The sequence below is a fragment of the Panicum virgatum genome, chromosome 3K (genome assembly GCF_016808335.1).
Source record: "Panicum virgatum strain AP13 chromosome 3K, P.virgatum_v5, whole genome shotgun sequence".
NCBI classification, from domain to species: domain Eukaryota; kingdom Viridiplantae; phylum Streptophyta; class Magnoliopsida; order Poales; family Poaceae; genus Panicum; species Panicum virgatum.
The window spans coordinates 20,644,652-20,657,296 of record NC_053138.1 but is presented as its reverse complement, the minus strand read 5'-3'; the positions used below and the strand labels follow the sequence as shown (position 1 = coordinate 20,657,296).

At 47.3% G+C, this 12,645-nt stretch overlaps 1 pseudogene; it reads right to left on the bottom strand.

Annotated features, from left to right (window-relative positions):
- Positions 1-5,208: 5,208 nt before the first annotated feature.
- Positions 5,209-10,790, bottom strand: LOC120700706 (annotated as a pseudogene).
- Positions 10,791-12,645: the final 1,855 nt, after the last annotated feature.

Here is a 12,645-nt window from a genome sequence, read left to right as displayed (position 1 = left end):
CTTCAGGTAGAGGATTGTTAGGCCTGGGTGCATTGAAGGCACCGCCACGCCTCGGAGAGGGGCAATCCCTGGAGAAATGGCCTGTGCCCCCACAATTGTAGCATGGACCCCTTGCGGTAACATTTGGATTGCTCCAATAGGCATTGACCGGCCTAGGAGTTTGTCCTTGAGGAGGTTGAGGGTGACGCACAATCCACATAGGACGGGGAGGTTGAGTACCCGGTGCCCGAGGTGGAAAAGGAGAAGGCCCCAGACGTGGACGTGAGGAGCTACCGCCCGCAGAGGTAGGAGCAAGACGCTTGTTCTTTGCCTCGAGATTCTTCATCTTGTGCTCAGCTCTGATAGCAATATTCACCAAGTCATTGAAATCTCCAAACTTGGTGGTGGAGAGCTTGTCTTGCAACGCTGCGGAGAGCCCATTATACAGGCGTTCTTGCTTCTTGGCATCGGTGTCCACTTCTTCGGGTGCATATTGGGAGAGGGTGTTGAAGGCATTGACATAGGCCATCACATCACGACTTCCTTGAGTGAGATTCAGAAATTCCTTCTTCTTGATGTCCATGATATCCTTGGGAATATGGAAGGAGAGAAAAGCTGTACGGAACTCCTCCCATGTGAAGCGGTAGTTGGCAGGGTGAGATGCCTTAAAGTTCCGCCACCAAGCCCCAGGGGCATCATGAAGTTGATGAGCAGCAAAAAGAACCTTCTCATGGGGCTCACACTCAATAAGACCCAGCTTCTCTTCAATCACATTGAGCCAGAAATCCGCATCTAGAGGATCTTTGGAACCACGGAAGATGGGAGGATTGGTACGGAAGAATTCTCCGAACCTGTTCACTGGGGGCTCAGCTCTTGGACCATGGTTGCCGACATTACCTATTTGATTGACTATGGTCGCCATAAGTTCAGTTTGTCAGGCCAGGACGTCCGCGAGGTTTGGGTGAACTGGAGGATTAGGGAGGGGATCCTCGTTGTTGCGGTTGTTATTGCCACCCGAACCATTGGCATCATCCCTCTCGGTTCCCGAACGCAACACCATCCTGTTAATGAAAAAACGGTTAGCGGTCAGGAATGAAAGATGGAGAATGCTACTCAAAGGCAGGGTGGAAAGACAATGTGTAGATAAAAATCTAACACACGATCAACACCAGAGTAGCAACTCTAAAAGATAGAGTAGATTTGGTCCACTAAGATTAGCAAGAACGAGTTCAACAAATCTAGATCACGACACATTAGATTGGTTAGATGCAGATTTGAAAACCAAAAGAAAGTATGCATGCATGCGAGGTATGAATGCACATGACGTCTCCTCACAGCGTGAGCACGCCTTAACGTTCTACCACTCACGACCCGGAACAACCGCATTGTCCAGCAGCGCTACAACCCTCCTAATAGCGCTCAGGACAATTGGTGATTCTCACCTTCTCAACCCTGGTAAAAGGCTTAAAAGGTTTCCAGAGGGTGAAAGGGTTTTCCCTACGCTCCCGCTACTCATGCAAATAAGAGGGGTTAAGCATATCTTAATTAAACAAGTGAAGCAATAAGAAGGAATTAGCTCTAAGACCAAGGAAGAAATGTAGCATTTCACCTTAGGTTCAAATTTTTAACCAAAGTAAACCTTAGTGCAAGTAGTCAAATTTTATTTGACTCTCAACCCACTAAGCCAATTTTAGGTTCACTTCATAAAACCTTAGCTCTGATACCCGTTGTGAGAACCGCCCAATTTGATACTATTTTAAATGAACCGCCGGTCATTATCATCCAGATGAGAGTTAACACGTGCTTGCCGGAGAGCGTGCCACGTGTTATCCCACATCTAGAGACACGAATAACCAACACGTCATTCATCCAAAATAATATCAAATCCGGTAGTCCCGGTATGTGCTCCAACATACGCCCAGAATCAGCATATGCACATACCGTTTACAATCGAATACATCACCAATAATCCACAAAGAGCAGTTTTACACACTTAATATTACAAGTTCAATATAGGTGGGTTTCAAGCTTCACTTACAAGCCTTGGGCTCACGATAGTCATATTAAACGGAAACATAAAGTTTATTGCATTTACATGCTCTCACGAAGCTCGATTACGATAAAGACTTACTAAAGTAATGACGCCTTGCTCAAGGACATCATTACAGCCACCACGACCTACTCTTCCCCCGCGTTTGGATCAGCGGGGTAGAAGTGGCCGAACACCACTTCTGGCTCACCTGCAACTAGGTTTAGAAAGCAACCTGAGTACAAAAGGTACTCGCAAGACTTACGCGATTACATATACAAGGATCATGCAATGGCTCAAGTAAAAGCTTTAAGGTTAAGTAATTATTGCATAAGCATTAGCTCTCTACACTATCACCTATCATAATTAATTAATCTTGCCCAACCCCAAACACTTTTAGTTGATTAAGAGAGTAATATAATCTATAACTGATCATAACTATAACATGAACCAAACCCATCATAAACGATATTCTATGAGGAGTTCATGGGATAATGAGCTTGCTCATAACCGAGAGCGCGGCAATTCGAATTGATTATAACCTTGCAAGGGTGTACTACTTTACCCACACGACGCGAGGACCATGCGACTCACCCAACCGATCACGCCGGGCAAGGGGGTACTCACGTCAACCGTTCCCAACAAGGCTCGATCATTGAACCTCACACCTAGATTACGAGTAGAGACTTAGTTCCACCAGGGACATCTCTAAACTTTCCTACACATAGGTCCACCTGGGGACACACTAAGCCTCTCTGCATAGCCCGTAGCCACGTATCTAGGACTGCACATCAATGATCAAGTCAAAGAAGGTAATTGGCTTATCCGTACCATTATGTTGGATATGTGGTAGCACGAAAAGGTGCTCAAAACCGACGTCGTCCACTCGGTCCTTAATCGATCCAAGCGGACTATGCCCAAGTGACTTCATTCTCTAGGCCCTAACATTCCGCTCGAATCTCGATACTACCAAACTCTTAACAACCCAACCGAACCAGTGCGATCAAGGGTAAACGGTAAATGTGATCCTCCAAACCATTCCTGTCTAGCGAGCAATAGAAGTATTCTAAGCAGGGCTAAGCATCTAGTCAAGTTAGGTAATTAACTAACTAACTAGTGCCAAGAACAAGGATAATAAATCAAGGATGGATTATGCATAAAGATAGGTATAAAAATGCAATACATACATACTATACATATATAGCCCACAATACCCAAGTGGAATAGCTAAACTAAAATAGATTAAATAGGTGCAAGAAATATGCTTAGCTGCTTGCCTTGGTTAACTTCTGGCTCGACCACGAACGGGACTCCAGGCTCGGGCTCAACGGACCCGGCGGGCTCCACGGGTTCGTTCTCCGACGGTTCGGTCACTATAATACATGAATGTGATGCAAGAATTAAGAAATGAACTAAACAATAAGTATAAATCATGAAACAATTTGAGTATGCAGAGGACAATGCAAAGAACTCATGAAAATTGGTTTTGTAGCAAAAGCATTTTCCTACAATTAAACATAAATATACTAGTTTTCAGCCACTCTAACAAGGTAAAACCAAAAAGGAATGCAAACTAAACTAAACAAATCCAAAAAAATATCTTAGATACTAGGCATGAAAACAAAGCTAACAAAATTGGTTTTACTATTTTCTCACTTTCCAGCAAAAAGTTCTATATTAAACCACATTTTGGACAGCAAGCACGAAATCGAAATAAAACCCTAACAAACAGCAAGGAAACATGTGAACAAGTTGGACCACTGAAAACTACACCTCACAAGGAGTCTAACAAAATTTGTTTTGGCATTTTTCAAGCAGTATACAAATAACTAAGCAATAAACTCACTTTTGCAAGATAAAACTATAGATAAATCTACAACAAAGTAACATGCACAATAATATTTTTCTTGAGTATATCTAAGCTAGAGGAATCCAACAAAACAAGTTTCAAAATTTTTAGAGCTATACATGAATTTCTATGGATTTTATAAGGTTGCAGATAAATAAATCCTAAAGAAACCCTAGCAAAAACGCTAGGTACACCCGGATCCGGCCACACCCATCAGCCAGAGGCCGTCAGGTGGGTCCCACGGGCAGGCGCCCCACCTAGGCCAGGTCAAGGCAAGGCCAGAGGCCTTGACCCGCCCGGGAGCGCGGCCACGGCACGCGCGCGCGCACGCGCGGCGACGGCGGCAGCGGCGCGAGGCGGCGGCCGCGCGGCGAGGCAGGGCCAGAGCGGGTCGGGGAAGGTGCGCATGGGGACGAGGAGGTGGCGGCGAGCCTCACCGGCGGTGGCGCAGGCGAGGAGCGGTAGCGGTGGGGCGGCGGCGGGCAGACCGGCGCGGCGGCTGCCCTGTAGGGGAGGGGAAAGGGCCGGATGAATGCCGGAATCGGAGGAGGAGGGCGAGAGGGAGCTCCCCGTGCAAGGAATCGGCGAGAGGCTCACCGAGGGCGGCGAATCGGCGGCGGGGAGGAAGCTCGGGGCGGCGGCAATGGAGAGGTGAAGGGCTAGGGTTTGAGGCGGGGACGCCGGTCGAGCGCGGATAAGGAGAGGGGTGAGGAGAAGAGCGAAGGGGCGGCACGGAACACGAGGATGGCCGGCATGTGGCGCGACTCACGAGGATGGACGCCGGCAGCGGCGACGCGTGCGTGCGGCGCGCCGCGAGCCAAAACAGAGAGAGGAGAGGGATAGGCTGACAAGCGGGCCCGGCGGGGAATTTTTATTTTCTTTTCTTTTTTTTCCTTGGGCTGTGACACCGACCACTTCAGTTATCGAATCCGGTGAAGTACATATGCTTTTTGCTATACTGAAATTTTGATCAATTTTGCCGTAGTGAATTGACACCAATAGATGGATAAAACAGGCGATGAACAGCGACGAGCGAGCTGCCACACCGGTTGTGGACGGTGGCGTGATGCACGACGCCAGCATCAACACTGTTTTCTTTTTCTTTTGTAAAGTTAGTTAGCAAATAGATATATAATCTCACGTGGTAATTTGGGCTATTTATTTATTGCTATTTGATCAACATGGGCTGAATATATGGAGCAAGTCCTATGTTTGTCGACGGGGCCATTGGATGCCAATCGAATGGCCAGCAGCAACTCACCTCTCTCTGAGGTAGCTTCAGCTACTTCAGAGGAACCGGATTGGGGGGGTTGGGTGCTTCTTAAAACAACTGAAAGCATCTGGACATTCCTTAGGCTGATGTGGTAGCCGAGGCCTTTGCAGCGGCAAAGAGCTTGGACCTCCTCTTGGCCAGGCTCTCGCTTCGGCGCTCCCTTTCTCCTTGAGCCTCTGGGCTAGCAGTTTCTGGTACTCTGCAGCGTCAGCCTGCTTCTTGGCAATCCTCCTCTTCTTATCCGCAATCTTGGCACGCTTTCTTTGGAGCAAGGGGCGGAGTTAACGGTGGGTCTAGGGATGGTAACGAGCCATCAAATTGGGCTAAGGACCGGACCCTTAAAGAGTCGTGCTTTATTCTTATACAATTTTAAGCTAAAAAATTTTAAAGGCCAAGTTGGGCTATGAAGTCAACACTAGAGCCATGGTCCATTACCACCCCTAGGTGGGTTTGGAGGGGCACTAGCCGAGCTCCTCTTACTGCCGTTGGACCCATGGAGCCCCTCCTACAATTTTTTTTTTGTCATGGATGCACTATAAGGAGAGGCTGAAGTTGTCTACGGGTGAAAATAATCCTCTTTTAAAAATTATCTTGGATCATCCACTGTGTGGAGCACCTGAGGGGTCACCAGACGCTGGATCTTGGGGGCCTTGCTAAAATGCTAACCTTCTTGCCTGCAGCACAAGTAGCCATCAGACAACATATTAACATCGATGGCAAAACTGGAGTCAGAATACAAGTCCATCCAACATAACTACGCAGTGACGGGCGTGCCGGACTAACATAAATTATACATCTTGATTCAAGAGAAAATTGTACAGCTATTATACCAACAGGCATCCAGATGCACAGTAGACCAAACAAGTATAAGGGAGCAAAGTGACAATGCAAAGAATCACTCACCGTTCTTGGTAGTGAATGTCCTGCGGTATGTGTTGACATACTTGCGTACATCGTCATCCTTGGAAAGGTTGAAGAGCTTCCTGATCTCTTGGATGCCCTCTTGGGTCCCCTCATCCTGGGCTTCTCAGTGTTGGTCAGCCCGGGAAGATCATTCTCCCCCTTCTTGACAATCACCAGGTTGGTAACAGATAGGTCTTGGCTGACAATGCAACCACGGACCGACTTCCTCCTGCGCTCACCATCACGCCTACCATACCCACGGAAGCACGGAGTGCCTACATAACTCATCCCAAATGCTCACGTAAGAAACTCAGTACAGATGCGAGGCGTATAGTTTTGAAAAAAAATCATATTTGAAGTATTAAACATAGACTAATCACAAAATTAATTACATAACTCATCTTTAAATTACAATACCAATTTATTAAGACTAATTAATTTATCATTAGCACATGTTTACTATAGCAAATTAGTGTCTAATCATGACCGAGTTAGGATCATTAGATTCATCTCGTAATTTACAAGCAAACTATGCAATTAATTTTTTATTTCGTCTAGATTTAATACTCTATGCATGTGTTGTACACTTAAGATGTGATAGTTTTGGAATTTTGAATTTTGCATCTAAACAAGGCCTAAATCAATAGGAATCTAGCAATCCGCTAAATCAATAAGAGTCTAGCAATCCGTGGTGAAAAGCCATATGCCTGTTTTTTGGCGGCACACGGTGAGTCGCTAGCTTGCTTCTCTCTCTTTCATTCTCTCTAGCTCTCTACCACCCATAATATTTGCTCTTAGGGTTGTAGAGTGCGTGCAGGCCCATCACTGGCATAGTCCAAGGGCAACCACTGACGGCCCAGCTCGCTCGCCTGCGCCCACTCGCTGCTCACCCGTTATAAAAAACATCCATCCCTGCCATGGTTGGAAATAGCCCGCTATAGCCTCGCTATAGCCCGCTAATAGCTTTTTAGGAGATCTACCGCTACGCTATACAACATTTGTCCGCTATATCCGCAAAAGGAGGTTTTATGAGATTTAGCTATGCTAAATGTCCGCTAAATAGGTTTTTGTGAGACTTAGCAGCGCTAAATGTCAATTGGGTACTGTTCGGTAGTTAAGAGACGTGTTAGACTCAAATTTTAGGTGTTAGACCAACGATACTTATAATTTGTATGAGATTATTTATTATTTTATCATTCAGCTAAATGATTTAGCTTTCGCTATAATCCGCTATAGCTTCGCTATAGCTATTCTATAGCTTTTAGAGAAGGTTACCGCTAAACTTCATAGCCCGCTATTTCCAACCTTGATCCCTGCATGCCCAAAGCTCTAGATCTTTTTTGAATTCATTAGCTAATTTGAGGAGTAAATTAGTAAATATTAATCATTGATTCTACCTTCTATGCATGTGCGGTGAGGAAAAAAGTGACTTTTTGATAGAATCCACGTAAGAATGGGAGGCTAATTTTTTAAAGGAGATTAATTCACTTTAGCCTCAATTAATCCCACCTGTTGAATCCTTTAGGGTTAAAAGAGACTAATTTTTGGCTCCTGATCGTACCTTAGCCCTCGCGCCGCCGCCGCCACACCCCAGCGCTCGCCGCAACGTCACCATGAAGGTAAACCCCCGCGCCTCCCCCTCCGCTCCCCTCCTGATGGATGCCCCAGCGCCGCCCGATTCGTGTGGATTTTTTGTTCCCTTCTCAGTTCAACCTCGCCAACCCGACCACCGGGTGCCAGAAGAAGCTCGAGATCGATGACGACCAGAAGCTGTGCGTACCCACCCCCCCCCCCCCCCCGGGCTCTGCCCCTTGTACTAGCGCCACTTGCGTAGCCGCCGTGCGCGTTCGTTTTCATTAGCTAGATCCGTGGTAGTGGCGGCCTATTGGTTGATAGTCTCTTTTGCTACTTGGAACCCGTGTGGTACCCATGTGTAAGCTTGTTGATTTTGCATGCCGTTGTCCCCCCTGGGCCTGGTTATCGGGTAGTTAGCCTTAGGAGTGGTAGTTGTGCCTATGGCTGGGCATTCGGGTAACCCGAAATTTTTGAGTCGGGTTTTTTTTGGATTTTTGAAATTTCGGATTTTGAGAATTGATACCCGAAATAATAGAAACCCGACATTTCGGGTACCCGAAAATTCGAATTACCTGAACTGCCCGAATTGCTGGAGAGGCAGAGATCGACGCCGGGGAGAAGGGGCCTTGCCGCCTCGGGGTCGGGGGGACTGGGGAGGGGGTGCAGGCTCGGCAGCGGCACAGGGCCGCAGATGTAGTGGCGCAGGCGCTGGCGGTGGCGGCGGGTGGTGGCGCGATGGCGGACTGGGGTAGTGGGCGGCGGCGAGGAGCGCGACGAACGTGGCGATGGTGAAGAGGTAGCAGGAGGCCCCTGTGGTTGCGGTGGGCGCCGAGGAGGCCCGTGAGCGCGGCGAGGAGGAGGAGCGCGCCGAGCGTGGCGACGGGCCAGCGGGCAAGACGTGTGCAGCCGGCGCCGCCGCGGCGGGCGGCGAGCCAGACGCCCGTGGTGGAGGGTGGTGGTGGAGTGGGGTAGTGGCGCGGACACGCGGTGGCGGTGGCGCGGTGCCGGCGGTGGCAGCGGCGCAGGCGTAGCAGCGCACCGCCGGCGCGGTGGTGGCGGGGCACGGCCTGGGCGTGGCGCGGCGGGCGGTGCTGCAAGCCTACAACTGCAACGAAACATACTTAGGTTGGGTTGAATTTCGGGTTGTTCGGATATTTCAGGTACCGTGGCCCAATACCCGAACTACCCGTATTAATTTCGGGTACCATGGGTTGGAACCCGGATTAGAGTTCGAGTTTTTCGGGTTCGGGTTTTTTGGGTACGGGCTCAGGTTTTTTGGGTTCGATTTTCGGGTATCAGGTTTTTTGCCCGGCCATAGTTGTACTATTCGCTCATCTTTGTGTTATGGAAAGATTTTTTGGGTTGCTTGGGCGATGTGGCAACAGTAGCATTCTTTTAATAGGTGATGAAAGTTTGGAGTATTTTATGGTTTCGGTTCTGTTTGAAATGCAGTATCGGTGCTAGGGAAACAGTGTTTGAACTGCTGATTGTTGAAATCTAGCTGAACATTCGGAATACTATTGGTTCATTTTTGGAGCAGGTTATTGTTTCTTGTATGTTTACGGTATGCTGTAGCTTAAATGTTTCTTTAGGAAAATGATTGTTTTGTCCCAAAGAAACAATTTAAAGTACATTTCCAAAATCAATGTGACAGCAGACCAGTTGAATGTTATCTGATTATTTTTTATAAATATATAAAAAATGTGATAACTTTTCTTGTGTGCCCTGTAATTTTACAATAGTTTATCCTTTTGTGTTGTTGAATGTCTTTTTCCCGTGCTATTTCCTCAGACTGTTCGGTAGTTGTATACTGTATGTAAATCAGCTGCTTATTCATATAGCTAATGCCTTTGTATCTGTTAATATGTATATAGGCTTACTCTAGTCTTTGGTCCAGTATGCCATATGGCCCATTCGGCCCATATCTTGTATATTGTATATGTAACCTAGACTCATGGAAATACAACTGAGCTGGTCATTCTATTCTAGCATGGTATCGTGCATGGTTCTCACGCCGCCGCCGCCGCCCTGTTGCCGCGCGGACCTTCTCTCTGCCGGCGAGCCTGCTGCTGATTGGATCCGCTGGCGCTCGTCCTCCTCGTCGTCGACGTCCTTCCTGTCCTCCTCTTCCGCTGCCTGTCGCTGCCCTCCCGTCCGCCGCCCGCCCGTCAATGACGCACCGCTCCGCCCGCCACGGACGCACCGCTCCACCCATCACGCCTCCGTCCTTCGTCCGCGCGTCCTCGGCCTTCTCCTGCTGCAGGTCCCTGACCTCCGCCTGTTAGGGATCACGAGTTGCGGCTGCTGCTGCTGCTATGGCCTCCTCAGCCCCTGTTCCCATTGGTTCACTCGTTATGGATGTGAAGCTCACTGGTCAAAATTACAGAGATTGGGGTTTCTCTTTTAAGATGCTTCTTCGATCTATCGGTCTTGCCTCACATCTTACTGATGAACCCCCAGTAGCTGCTGTTAATGATAAAGCAGCCCAAGATTGGAGTTTTCAAGATGATCGGGTAATGGCAGCTATCTGTCTGAATACTGATCTGAGCATTCGCTTATGTCTCGAGGATTACAAACTGCAAAAGCAATATGGAACTACCTGCAAGGTCGCTATCAACAAAGCAGCTCAGCCCTTCGCTATTCACTTCGTCAGAATCTTCATCATCTTCAACAGCAGGACATGGAAATTGAGGAGTATTTCATTGCCTTCACTAAGCTGTCAAGCCAGCATGCATCCATGGTACCCAAGCCTTCTTCCTTATGCACGGGTTGTGTCTCCTCTTGGGCTGCCAGAGATAAGTATGATCAAGAAAATACTATGTTTGACTTTCTGATGGGTTTGCGATCTGAGTTTGAACCCATTCGTGTTCAGCTTTTGGGGCGACCTACTCTGCCTACACTGTCCGAGACATTATCTGCTCTCCTGGCTGAGGAGACACGTCTTAAGACTCTTACTTCAAATTCACCAGTGTCTCAGCATTCAGTGCTAGGTATTCCTCCCCTGTTTACTGAAGTTGCAGCAGCAGCCTCTTCTAAAAAGACTCCTTGCAGCCATTGTGGCAGGACAAATCATCCAGATGTGCGGTGTTTCAAGAAGTATCCTCACCTCCTGGCTGAAATGCAAGCCAAGCGTTCTGCCTCACGCCGGGGAACAACCTCTTCTGGTACACAAACAGCAGCATCTCAATTCCCAGCAGCAGCACACCAGCAATCAGCACCTCAGTTCCAACAGCAGTCCAGCAGTACCATCTCTGCTCCTATCAGTGCATACATGTCAGCTAGTTCCTTGTCCTCTCCATCACATCCAGGTACTATTTTTTGGGTGTTGGATTCTGGAGCTTCTTTTCATATGACTTCCAATTTCTCTCAGTTGGATTCTTGTCAGCCTATCTCTCATCCTCGTTCTGTTCAAATTGCTGATGGTACCTTTTGCACAGTTACTCATCAAGGAAATCTTGTCACTTCTCAGTTTGATGTCTCTGATGTTTCTCTTGTCCCAAAACTTTCCATGAATCTGATTTCTGATGGGCAACTTGCTGATCTGAATTGTGTTATTGGTTTTGATGACACCTCTTGTTTTATTCAGGATCGTCGAACCCGAGCTCTTCTTGGTACTGGACATCGCCTTAAGAGCTCCTCGGGTCTTTACATCCTTGATCATCTTCGATTGCCAACCCTTGCATCACCATTGTCTTCCATTACATCATCGTCATCAGCTTCTGTTGCAGCTACTTTTCCTCAATAGCATTATCGCTTAGGTCACTTGTGTGGCTCACGTTTGTCTACCTTAGTCAAGCAGGGTGTTCTAGGTCATGTACCTATTGATCCTTATTTTGAATGTAATGGTTGTAAGTTAGGGAAACAGATTCAGCTCCCATATCCCTCTAGTAACTACAAAACTACTCAACCTTTTGCTCTTGTACACTCAGATGTATGGGGCCCTGCTCCTTTTATTTCCAAAGGCGGTCACAAATACTATGTCATTTTTATTGATGACTACTCGCGCTATACATGGATTTATTTCATGAAGCACCGTTCTGAACTGTTGTCCATTTATAAATCTTTTTCTCAAATGGTCCATACTCAATTTTCTTCTTCTGTTCGTATTTTTCGTTCTGATTCAGGGGGGAGTATATTTCCACAATTTTTCGTCAGTTTCTTTCTTCTGAGGGAACCCTGCCTCAACTCTCTTGCCCTGGTGCTCATGCTCAAAATGGCGTTGCTGAGCGTAAGCATCGTCATATTGTTGAAACTGCACGAACTCTTCTCATTTCCTCTTTTGTGCCTCCTCATTTTTGGGCTGAAGCTGTATCTACTGCTGTCTACCTCATCAATCTTCAACCATCATCTCATCTTCAAGATAAATGCCCTAGAGAAGTATTGCATGGATCCCCTCTTGGATATGATCATCTTCGTGTTTTTGGCTGCACATGTTATGTTCTTCTACCTTCCCGTGAATGCACCAAACTGACAGCTCAATCCGTTGAGTGTGCTTTTCTTGGTTACAGTCTTGAACATAAAGGTTATCGTTGTTATGATCCCTCAGCTCGTCGTATTCGTTTTTCTCGTGATGTCTCTTTTCTTGAAAACAAGCCATATTTTCACTTTTCCACTCCTACATCATCGAAATCTGTTGAGCACCTTTCTTTCCTCTTCCTCCCACCTATCTCTACTTCCCCACCAACTTCCTCTGTCGACATGGTTCCACCTCTTCCTTCTGACTCCTCTGCCATTCCACATGTACTACAACCACCACCTGATCCAGCACCTCCACCTCCATTGTTTGTTCCACCATCATGGTCCCCACCTTCATCTGTTACTCCTTTTCCTTTTCACTATAGTCGTCGTCCTCGTGTTCCTTCTCCTACCTCCAGCCCTACCTTAGACGATGCTTCTCCTATCCCCCACACCGCTTTATAACCTTAGGGATCGTTCTAATATTCATGTTCCCGATCGATATGGTTTTTCCACTGTTGGTGCTGTTTGTGAGCCTTCTTCTTATCAGGAAGCAGTTAACCTCCCTGTTTGGCAAGATGC